Source organism: Pteronotus mesoamericanus, unplaced genomic scaffold, assembly GCF_021234165.1.
Source record: "Pteronotus mesoamericanus isolate MK-2021 breed Mesoamerican mustached bat unplaced genomic scaffold, CSHL_Meso_final scaffold_174, whole genome shotgun sequence".
NCBI classification, from domain to species: domain Eukaryota; kingdom Metazoa; phylum Chordata; class Mammalia; order Chiroptera; family Mormoopidae; genus Pteronotus; species Pteronotus mesoamericanus.
Window position 1 is genome coordinate 45,036,298 of NW_026555309.1, and position 10,842 is coordinate 45,047,139.

Sequence of the window (10,842 nt, forward strand, 5' to 3'; positions counted from 1 at the left end):
ACGGCCCCACAGCCATCAAACAAGGGTGAGCAGACCCGTCCCAGGACGGCCTTGCTCCTGGCGTTGTTGCCTATTGCAGCTTTAACGGGTCCTGAGTATCCCCTCTGAAAGCTGAGGGTTCAAGGAGGATACCAATCCTGCTCTCAGGGAACCGGCAGACGCCCGAAGGCGGGGAGGAGCCTCTTGGGCCATCAGGTCCAGCCTCACGCTCACCCCAGGAGCCCCTCGGCAAGGGCCCTGAACAGTTTGATGACGTGGAGCCCGGTGAGAGAGTTCTGCAGTAAAACGAGGCAGAATCTGCCTCCGTGAAACTACCGATCACGTTGTCTCAAAGGTGAGGACCAGTGCCCAAGGAAGCTTCGTAGAGCTGACAATTGTCACCGAAACATGGGTCGAAAGTGCAGGTGGGAGCCCCCACTCCATCACGAACTACCTTGGTCTTCAGCGGTACAATGGGAATAACCCCTTCACAAGGTTGCTATTGGTATTAAATACAAACAAACTATAGGAAAGCCCTTTGAGACAAAATGACGCAGAGCTAAGTCCCACCTTGTTTCTGTAACAGGCTACTTGTGGGCTTTGGAATAGGGTGACCACATCTCTTGATTAGCCTGGGGCAATCCCAGTGTAAGACTCTTGTCCCGCCTAAAGAGGTCTGGTTGGGTTGTATACTCACCGCACATTGGGCAAAACCCACCACCTCTCGGGATTTCTGATCCCCCAACAGCATTGGGAAGAGTTCCGTGCCCCTTCTCACGTCCCGGAGCTGGCTCTCTCCTGCCACGCAGCCCACTTGGTACTTGTCCCTAGTGCCACGGCTCACCTGGACTTTCTCGTTCCCAAAACAAGAGATTCATTTAAATAAGTACATTTATTTAGCACCACTAAGAGCCAGCCGTGTGAGCAGGTCTTTCACAGCTATTCTGTCAAAATAATACAGTCTTGGCAACTACCATTTACCTGGCAGGTAACGGGCAATGTGCTTGGCAAAATTTCTTACCCCCCGCCCACAATGACCCTATAAGGTGGGTTATTCTAATAGCAGGGGACTTACACTCCTTTTCCCCCTTCCTGAGTGTGGAATAATAGAGAAATAAGACACAGGAACCAAACAGTGGGTGTTTACAAGTCAACGTTATCACCAATACTTCATTGGAGAAGGTGCTTCAGATCTGGAGCCAAAAGTTCAGGTTGGATTTACTCAATCCTTCGCCTTGGAACTATTTAGGCTCGAGTCTCAGCCAGAGCTGGACCACCAGGGTCCCCCGCCCCCCGCGGCCCGAAGTCACCCAAGCTAACAAGGGACAGGGCGGGATTCAACCCCAAGATAAGCGCCAATGTTCACTTTAAACTTCCCAACCCCTCCGCAAACAACAACTCTTCTTTCAGAGACGAAGATAAAGGGATGGAAGGGGCTCAGCAATGGAGCGGCGAGCCAGGCTTCCACCTCGGGCTCCCAGCGTTCAACGCCGCTTTCAAGACGGGCGCCTTCGCAAAGCTCCTTGGACTAAGATGGGCCGGTGGCTCCTCCCTGGGCAGGGGACCCTGGCCCAGGAGAACTCAGTGGAAAAAGGGCGATACGGTTACAAAGGAAGAGGGGAGCGGGGCACCGCAGAGTGCCAGCCGGAAAGCGGACTCCTGGAGGCCGACTTGTCCCTGCGCCCAGCGCCAGCACGAGCCCAGACTCCGCGTGCGCTCGGCGAAAGCGGAGTGGATCAGCAGGTTCAGGGACGGAACAATTGAACGAAACTCAGTAGCCCGCCTCGAGGGTCTGCCGCGGTTCCCCAACCTGGGCTTCCAGCTGCCCAATCAGCGGCTTCGCTCGCCCCCGGAGCCCCGCCCACGCCAGCCCCTCTGGATCCCCTCCAGCTGCGCAAAAATCCCGGAACACCGGATTCCCGAGACGACCCCGGTGAAAGTGCGCATGCTCCAGAGCTGGCGAGGGCAAGGCGGCCCCTTCCCGCGGCGCCAGAGGGCGGATTTGAAAGCGATTGGTTGGGAGACGAGGCCGCCCTCCACCTGCCTCCCCACCGACGCCTCCCGCAGACTCTAAGACTCATTTTAGCTAATGTCATCCCCACTACGACGCCCAACAAGATGAGGGGAGACGACCCATTCAGAACCCCTCCACAGACGGCGGAGACGAGCCGCGAGCGGCCGGAAGTGACGCACAAGAGCGAGCGGAAGAACAGGGGCCTCGCATTTGTTGCCCTGGAAACCGGGCCCCTCGCCTGCGTCCCGATTGCGTCAGCAGCCCCGGGGGCCCTGGCGCGTGGGTGGCGTGCTGCGCGCGCCCGCGGCGGACTCGCCGCGCGGGCACGTCCCGGGGTGGGCTGGGACCTGCGCAGATCGCCCCTCCAGCCCGCCGGCGGCCCCCGGTGGAAGTCCTACCCCTCCTCGTCCGCCTCTGCTCAGTTTCCAATCCCCAGCTCCCGCCTCTCCGAGCAGACCCACGTCTCTCTTCTCGTTTTCCCCTAAGCCACGCTCCTTGCACGCGTCCTTGTCTGTTCTACATTGTTCCTCCAGGCCAGAGTGTCCTCCTGGAGCATCCCCGCTCCTTGACAGCCTGCTGACCGGGCCCGGGGCACACCTTCCCCTCTTCCCAGGCGGCTGTAGATCTGGGACAGATGTGTGGGTGGGTGACGGTCTTTCTCCTTTTTCCTTTGTTTTTATATTTCCTCATTGTTTATTTCAAAGGCGTACATACATTGATTTCATAATGAAAAATAGGTCATTTTTTAAGAGACAAGTTCTTTGTCCCTCAAAGAGCTTGTTACCGTTTGGGGAACACTTTTTTTATTGAACTTTCTTAAATATAAAATTTCAAACAAAACTGGCACTTGTAAAAAGGATTCCCATATACCCTTTATCCATATTCACCAATTATTTACAGTTTTGCCTCATTTGTTCTAGTCGATAGATGGATATCTCAGTTACGTGCTTTACAGCAGCTACTTTCTCCCTGCCCAGCGTCCCACGCTGCGATCAGGTGTCATATCTTTTTGGGGTATGCTTTCCTCTGGAACGATTTCTCAGTCTTTCTTTTGTCTGTCCTGACTTTAATATGTTGGAAGAATACAAGCCAAGTATTTCGCAGAACTTGACTCAGTTTGAGTTTATTTAGCACTTTCTCTCGATTAGGTTCAGGTTATGTAATTTTTGCAAAACATCACAGAAGTGATGTGTCCTTAATGCTTTACCGCAGGAGGCACAAGATGTCGATTTGTCCCATTTGTTTGTGATGTTAATGTTGATCACTTAGCTCATGTGGAGTCCGCCAAGTTTCTCCATTGTAAAGTTACTATTTTTCCCATTGTAATTAATAAGTAACTTGTGGGGTTTCTGAGGCTACTTTGAGATTATGTAAATAGCCATTAAGCTTTCACCAATGATTTTAACATCCACATTTGTCTCAAGAATGATTACCAAACAGCCTAGTAATTACTCTCATCTACCATTTACATTTCAAACAATGTACATGCACTGTAACATTTTTTGGGAAATAACATGTGTTTACCCAGCAGATAATAGATGATCAGTAAATATTAAATGTATTCTTTCATTTCTTTATAAGTTTATAAAGAGCTTTCCTTTTGCATGGAGTATAACAAGAAGCACCAAGTTAACTTGCTATCCAGATAATTCTGTTCCTGTTAGAATCTACCTCAGTGCCTGTCACATATTGGTAATAATATTTTTGAATTAACAGGGAAAACACAGAAAGCCCTCTCCCCAGATAATATATCGAAAAGACTGAAAAATTATAAATGTGAGCAGCTAATACTTGAGTTCTCACTAGTGCATGGTAGTCACTTGTAGAACCAGAAAGTTTATAAATATAAGTTATAATATATCCAACTTAATAAAATAGGGTTTTACGTTTTAAAATGAAGTTTAAATAGAGGATTCAAAACAATAATGTTGAGGATATATGAGGAGCTGCAATTCCAGATGCGACCACCAGATGTCAGAACAAGCTAAGTAGCTACCCTAGGGAAACCACCCTTGCACCTGGCCTGAATTAAGATCTAAATGCTTCAAATTGTGTCCAAAACTTTGGATTTTGTCATTTTGTCAGAGGAGTCCAGATCAGTCAGTTCTGGACAAATTCAAAGTAGACTGAAGCTAGGAAGGAATTCACAGGAAAGATTTAGCTAAATTGGCAGTGGCCTAATTCTTGATCTGGGTGGTTTGAGAATTCAGATTATTATAATCCATTACATTCTACATTGTATATGTTACATATAACATAACATATATAATCCAAGTGGAAATACATGATGTATACTACATACCAAATTGTTATAATTCAAATCATATTACTCTTTATACCTTTTGTGTGTATCAGACATTGAGGTTAATTTTCAAAAGGAAAGACAGGCTACCTCTCTGCAATCTATCAACTTGATACAGGGCTCCTCTGAGTTATTCTAATAACACCAATCAAGTGGAAGTTTAAAAAAAAATGATAAATTATCCATATCTTTGCCTTTGAGTTCAGATCACTCCTAGGAACAGAATAGAACCCTGCAGGGGGCTTGGAATGGGAGAAATGGGGAGATGTTGATCAAAGGATACAAACTTGCAGTTAAAAGATAAGTTTGGGAGAGCTAATGCATATTCCGGTCAACAATGCTGTAGTATACACTTCGAAGTGGCTAACAGACTAGATCTTCAATGTTCTCACCGCAAAAAAAGAAATGATAATTAATGAGTAATGGAGGTGTCTAGCCAGCACTGTGTTGGTTATCATATTGCAATATATAAGTACATCAACTGGACACATTAAACTCATACAATGTTACACATCAATTGTATCTCAATTTTAAGAAGAGGATTCAAGCCAAACTGCAACAATGGTAATGGGACAAGCCTAAATCATGCTCAGGGTGATAGGACACAAAAAGAATCACTTCTGGAATATTCCTGCCAAGACAGGTGACCTGGATGTATTCATGAAGAGACAACAGATAAACCAAGTTGGGTACATTCTCCAAAATAACTGGCCTGTAATTCTTCGAAAGCAAGCATCCAGGTCAAGCAAGTCAAGGAAAGACTCAGGAACTGTTCCAGCTGAAAGAACAGTGAGGAGGCTGCACAACTGAAGGGCAGGTGTGAGTCTGGACCGGGTCATTTAGCTTTAAAAAACTTTGTTGGAGCAGCTGCTGAGACCTGAATGGAGGCTGGGGGCCGGTGGCAGAGACGCATCGATGTCCACTTTCTGAGCTGGAAGGCGGTGCTGTGCTTGTGCGGAGGCCCCTGTTTGCGGAAAACACCGAGCTGTCGCCCAACAGGTCAGCCACCGACTCTAACATGGCTCAGAAAAAAACTTATTCACACTGTCCTTGAAACTTAAGTTAGCAGTTGTTTAAAAGTCATTAGAGAAAGGATTCTCGAGCAAGTCCAAGCAGTGAGAAACGCACCGTGATTTCCCTCCTGACTCGGGCGCGCACTGGCGAGCCCGCGGGTGGCCGGGGAAGGCGGGGCCAGAAAGCGCAGCCAGGCCTGGAAAGCAGCGCCGTCGCCGGGGCGGGGAACAGCCGCGCGCGGGGGAACAGCCGCGCGCGCCGGCCAATTTCCTTGCGTCATCCTTTCCTCCAGGCCGTCACTGAGGCGGCTAAAAAAACCCTGCTCCTTACAAGCTGCCTTGTTAAAGTGTCTCTGATGATCTTTGAGGTCTTTGTTTTCCATTCCTGCCACTAAACTGGAGATCCTTCCTCTCCCATTGAAAAAAGTACCACTTCCAACAGGAAAACAGAGCTTTGAAAGGACTCGGTTTGGCGCGCTCCCCACGTCGGCTGAGTCTCCTGGCCTCCTTGGGGGTCTGTCAGGAAGGGAAGACCTCTGGGAGCCTAGGCGGGCGGGCCGGCCCGAGTGCTTTAGGGCCCCTTTGTTCTGACTGTTAAGACCCAGCTGCAGATTTGGGAAGCTGCGGCCTGGGGCAGGATTCTCGGGAGGCTTCCTCCCCCTCCCTCACCATCCACAGGAAACCTGCTGCAGGCTCTGCGCTGCTCGGAGCTAGGACGGCTGCCTTTTTCTTTCCTGCCTGGACCCACGTGCTGCTCCACTTCCCCTCGTTGGTCTGTATGAACCCACGCAACCCCCAAAAGACACTTTGGGGAGCCCCAGGAAGGCCGCCTACCATGCGACAAGGGCTCCCCAAATTGCTCCCTGTGGTTGCATGCAACTCTGAACACACTAAAAGCCAATTAATTACACCCTTCAAAAGGGTGAACTGTGTGCCGCGCGACCTGCCTCCCTGCCCCCGTGCCGCCTCCCCGGTGGCAGATCCCCCTCCCGCGAGGTGCTGCCTGGCCGGCCGCTGGGCTTCAGAGGTCGCTCTACCTGGGCCTGAGCTCTCATGGGCACTGTTCTCCTCCGCTCCCCTGCCCGCCCCTCGGGTGAATTTCTCCTCGCTCCTCCGATTCTCACTCAAGCCCTGCGCCCCGCAAAACCTCCCACGCAGAGGGGTCACCCTGTCCTCGGGCTCCCCCAGTGCCTCAGAGGTCGGACCCCCCGCCGCAGCCGCCTCGCTGCGTGCTGTGCTGGCCGGTCCTCTCCTCCGACCCGCTCCGGGGTCCTGGTGTCTCTCTAGACCAGGGGCCAGAGCCCCGTGAGGACGCCCAGGGCGGGTTGTTACGGGAGCGAGCACAGAAACGGCCGCGGGACAAGCTGCCGCGCAGGGGACCGGGCTCGGATCAGAAAGCCTGGGCTGGCAAGGACGGCAGGGCGGCCCCAGGGCCTCGTGGGATCAAGCAGCCCGCCGTGTGGACGGCCGTCCTTAGTGCAATCGTCACCGACTTCCTTCTACTGTACGAATAACGGCCACCACCTACCCTGGGACAGATGCTACTCTAAAAACTGCGGGCACCATCTCCCGCGTTAAGGCGCCCCATTTCCCCACTGAAAATCCAAACGTCCACAGGGACTCTCAGAAAAGTGACCAACCTCGGACAACATCTGCCGCGGGGACGGAATCTCCATTCCCACCTAAGGGTGAGGTCCACGAGCCCAAGAGAAACTGCAGTAACATCCAGGGAGGGGGTGACCCCCGTCACCCAGAAAACACACCCACGATGGAGCCCCACACCTTAGCTACGTTCCTACAGTGACATTCCGTAAAACTTTGTTCTTTTCAACACGCGGAAACCAGACCTGGGAATAACAGCCTCCAGAGCTCCGGCCGCTGGAAGCCGCCTGAACACTGGATGCGCCAGCAGAGCAGCCGTGGACACCAGACGACAGGCCGCTCGGGCTGCTCCCTCGCCGAGGAAACGAGGGACGCGCGCTCTGTGGTCACACAGCCTGCAGGCCTGGAATCCCCATCCGAGTCAGGGGGACGGGCAGGAAGGGCCAGAGCTCAGAGGGCCGGCCCCGCCGTCGCATGTGAGTGTCTAGGCTCGACACCCACACAGGGATCCTAGGCCAGGCTCCGCGTGTGACGAACAAGACAGACGCCAACGGGAGAGCCCCGGCTGGAGGCACAAAGGCTTCAGCGCGAGGCTTGGACCCACATGGTTTCCTGTGTGACCCAGCAACGCCCCTCTCGGGAAGAGGAACAGCAACACGTGTCCCTGAGTGTTCACGGCAACTTCATTCATAGCTGCCACAAATGGGAAAGAAGCCGATGTCCACCAACAGGAAAATGGGAGCATTACAGAGAGTAAAAAGGGACACGCCACCGACCGCTGCCGCGATGCGGGGGGCTCCCAGGTGCCCTCGCGGGAGGACTTCCCGCAGCAGAGAGCATGGAACGCCCTCGTTTATGTAAAATCCTAGAAAAGACTAACCTGTCGCGTCGCCTGCCACCGCACTGGCTGGCAGGGGCACAGAGGCTCCCAGGGTGGGGGAGATGCCTCTGCTTTGCGGCCGCAGTCACACAGGCATATCCGCTGATCAACCCCGACCGAATTCCACACTTAAAACGGGCGCGTTTGACGGTCTGTAACAATGTAGTCAATAAAGCCGGTAACGAATACATAAAATGAACGTGTAGCCCTGGCTCGATGGGTCAGTGGGCTGGAGCCTCGTCCCGTACACCGGAGGGGCGCGCGTTCCATCCCCAGTCAGGGCACAGAGCTAGCTTGAAGGTTCCAGCCCCAGTTGGGGTGCCTATGGGAGGCAGCAGATGGATCTTTTCTCTCTCTCTCTCTCTCTCTCTCTCAAAATCAATGAATATATTCTTGAGTGAGCATTTTTAAAAAATGAACCGTAGCGAACTTAACACCTTTATGAAGGAAGCAGCAGGCTAATAACACCGTTTCAAAAAAAGGATGTTAGGACATTCAGCCGGCTGGTGGGCCACAGAACTTCCATACCGCAACCATGGCCCAATTTGTCGGTAACCTCACAGAGGCCCCAGTGCTGGTAAATGCCGCTGTGACTTACTCTAAACCTTGACTGGCCACATTTTGGCCGTATGCCGAAGTTGAGCTGATTCCTCCAGCCCCTGCTGAGATCCCAACAGCTATTCAGAGCTTGAAAAAAATAGTCAATAGTGCTCAAACTGGTAGCTTCAAACAGCTCACAGTTAAGGAAGTTCTGCTGAGTGGTTTGGTGGCTACTGAGGTGTGGATGTGGTTTTACGTTGGCGAGATCATAGGCAAGCACGGCATCACTGGCTGTAATGTGTGAAGAGCAATCTTTAACATCTATTTCTTTTTGGTTTATTATTTGAATGTCCTTAGACCATGAATAATCAGAATGGTATTTGAATTAAAAAAAAGAATATTAAAAAAAAAACACAACAAGGAAAGGATATAAGAGAAAGAAGCAAATATAAATTTCCTAGAAGAGACAATACAGAAAGAAGCCTGCAAAACGAACACAAAATAAAGCCGTGAGGTGTGCCGGCCTCCTCCCTCGCGTCTCCGTGGGACGAGGCTCCCCTGCCGTGGGGCAGTCCGCGGCCCTGCATCAGGAGGAGTCTCCGGGATGCGACCCCCACCTGTGCCACTTTGGGGAGGCCCCGCGTTGCATCATCGGATGCGCCCTACACAACACGCAGCAGGACTCTGACCGAACACACCGAGACCTCTCTGCTTCGGTTCTAAGGTTCGGCCCATTTTCCCTTCCAATCAGAATTTCTCAGATGTGTAAAAAGCATGCTGGGGAAAACCAATCTTCAACGGAGAGCTTTGTCTGTTTTGACTGTACTCTGCGACAAGAAAGGGTTTCTGAGAATTTTCATTTTCAGCTCTAATTCAGTGGATTTAACTCTGCGTGATTGCAATGAGGAAGCGTTCAGAAGTTTCCTTTTTCAAAAAAAAAGTTTCACTTTGCTTTTGGCAGATCTATATTACATCTAAATATATGCTATTTCATCAAAATTTGCATGACCATCATTCTGGCTCAGAAAACAATTGTTTTCATTAACACTTCCCAAAATATTATTGGATATGGTAATATGTTAACTTGGCCAAAGGTAATTGGAATAAACAATATTGCGATTTCCCCAGCTTCTTCTAAACCCATTCTGAGAGGTTCGATGGGGTTCCTCTGAACAAAAGGCTAATGAGTATGTATGACAGCCACGTGCCAGTTTCTGGCAGTGCTGCCTGGAAGTGCTGACCTTTCAGGGTACCGCCCAGGGACTAAGAACATGACTGAGTTGTCTTGGCCGGTGAGGCTCAGTGCACAGAGCGCCAGCCTGCGAAGCAGAAAGTCACTGGTTTGACTCCCCGTCGGGGCGCGTGCCTTGTGGACTGGGATCCTCCGCTGGGGGACATGCGGCAGGCCACCAATCAATGTCTCTCTCCCTCCCTTTCTCCCTCCTTTGCCCTCTCTCTAAAAATAAATAAAATCTTAGAACATGAATGAGTCCAATGACTGGGTTATAAATCATTTGCCAAATTAACTAGTTTCAGTTAGTGCCTTTCTACAAAACTGCAGGAAGGCCTACTGAATTGGTAGTTGGTGACTCATGAAAAACAATTTGCCCCGTGTCACCATCTGCCTGTTGTTCCAGTTCAGAGACTCGAGCCACTTGGGCTGGGACAGCTTCTTCCCGCCCAGTCTCCCCATGCATGTGAACAGGTGCTCAAACTCACACACCAGATCTAAAACTAGAACTAGGACTGGTGCCTAATCTCCCTCGTTCAAGCAAAAAATATATATTTTCAGGTCCATTAAAAATAACCTTAAAATATTTATTCTATTAAAATATTTATTTCCAATAAAATTTACCTTTATGCTAATTGAATGCTTATCAAAATTTAATGTATGTATGATGTTTTGGCCAATTGTGTACCACCCGTGACTTAATTGATAAAGCAACAAAGAGGAAAGGATTCTAACGTTCCGAGCCTATGGACTTAGGAATTTTAATTTTTAAAATAGCGATTAATGCAGCTATTTGTACTGAAGGGAAGTTTGAGCTTGTCAGGCGGTGTGCGCAGAGGAATGAGACATGACTTTTAGTGTGAAGAAGAGTTTGGGCAGGTCTGTTCTCAATGGATTAGGGTAATGTGGTGTTTCGGTCCCACCTGGATACATGGAAAATAGTGTTTTATCTTAAAACTTCAGTAATTATGGACGCTATGTCCTTTGCAACCAGTACGTAAGTTGGAAACATTTGAATATCAACATAAAACCCAGCTGAGAGGTCAAAAGTCTCCAAGTCCCTGGTGTGGCACAGGCTCCTCAGTGACTGAAGTTTCAGTCCAGGCGGGCGGGGGGTAGGTCCAAGCTTCGGCCATCCCTCCTGCTCTGAATCATAGCAACGAGGGAGAAAATATAAAAGGGGAAATTAAAAAATAGGTACTTGTGCGTACATACAACCAAGATAGGCAATTTCCTTAACCAGAAATAGAAGAAACAAGCCTGCGGCTGGGCAGAGGGCGG

The 10,842-nt window shown here is 50.4% G+C and overlaps 1 pseudogene; it reads left to right on the plus strand.

Moving 5' to 3' along the window:
* Positions 1–8,325: 8,325 nt before the first annotated feature.
* On the plus strand, positions 8,326–8,634 carry LOC129084347 (ATP synthase subunit g, mitochondrial-like; annotated as a pseudogene).
* Positions 8,635–10,842: the final 2,208 nt, after the last annotated feature.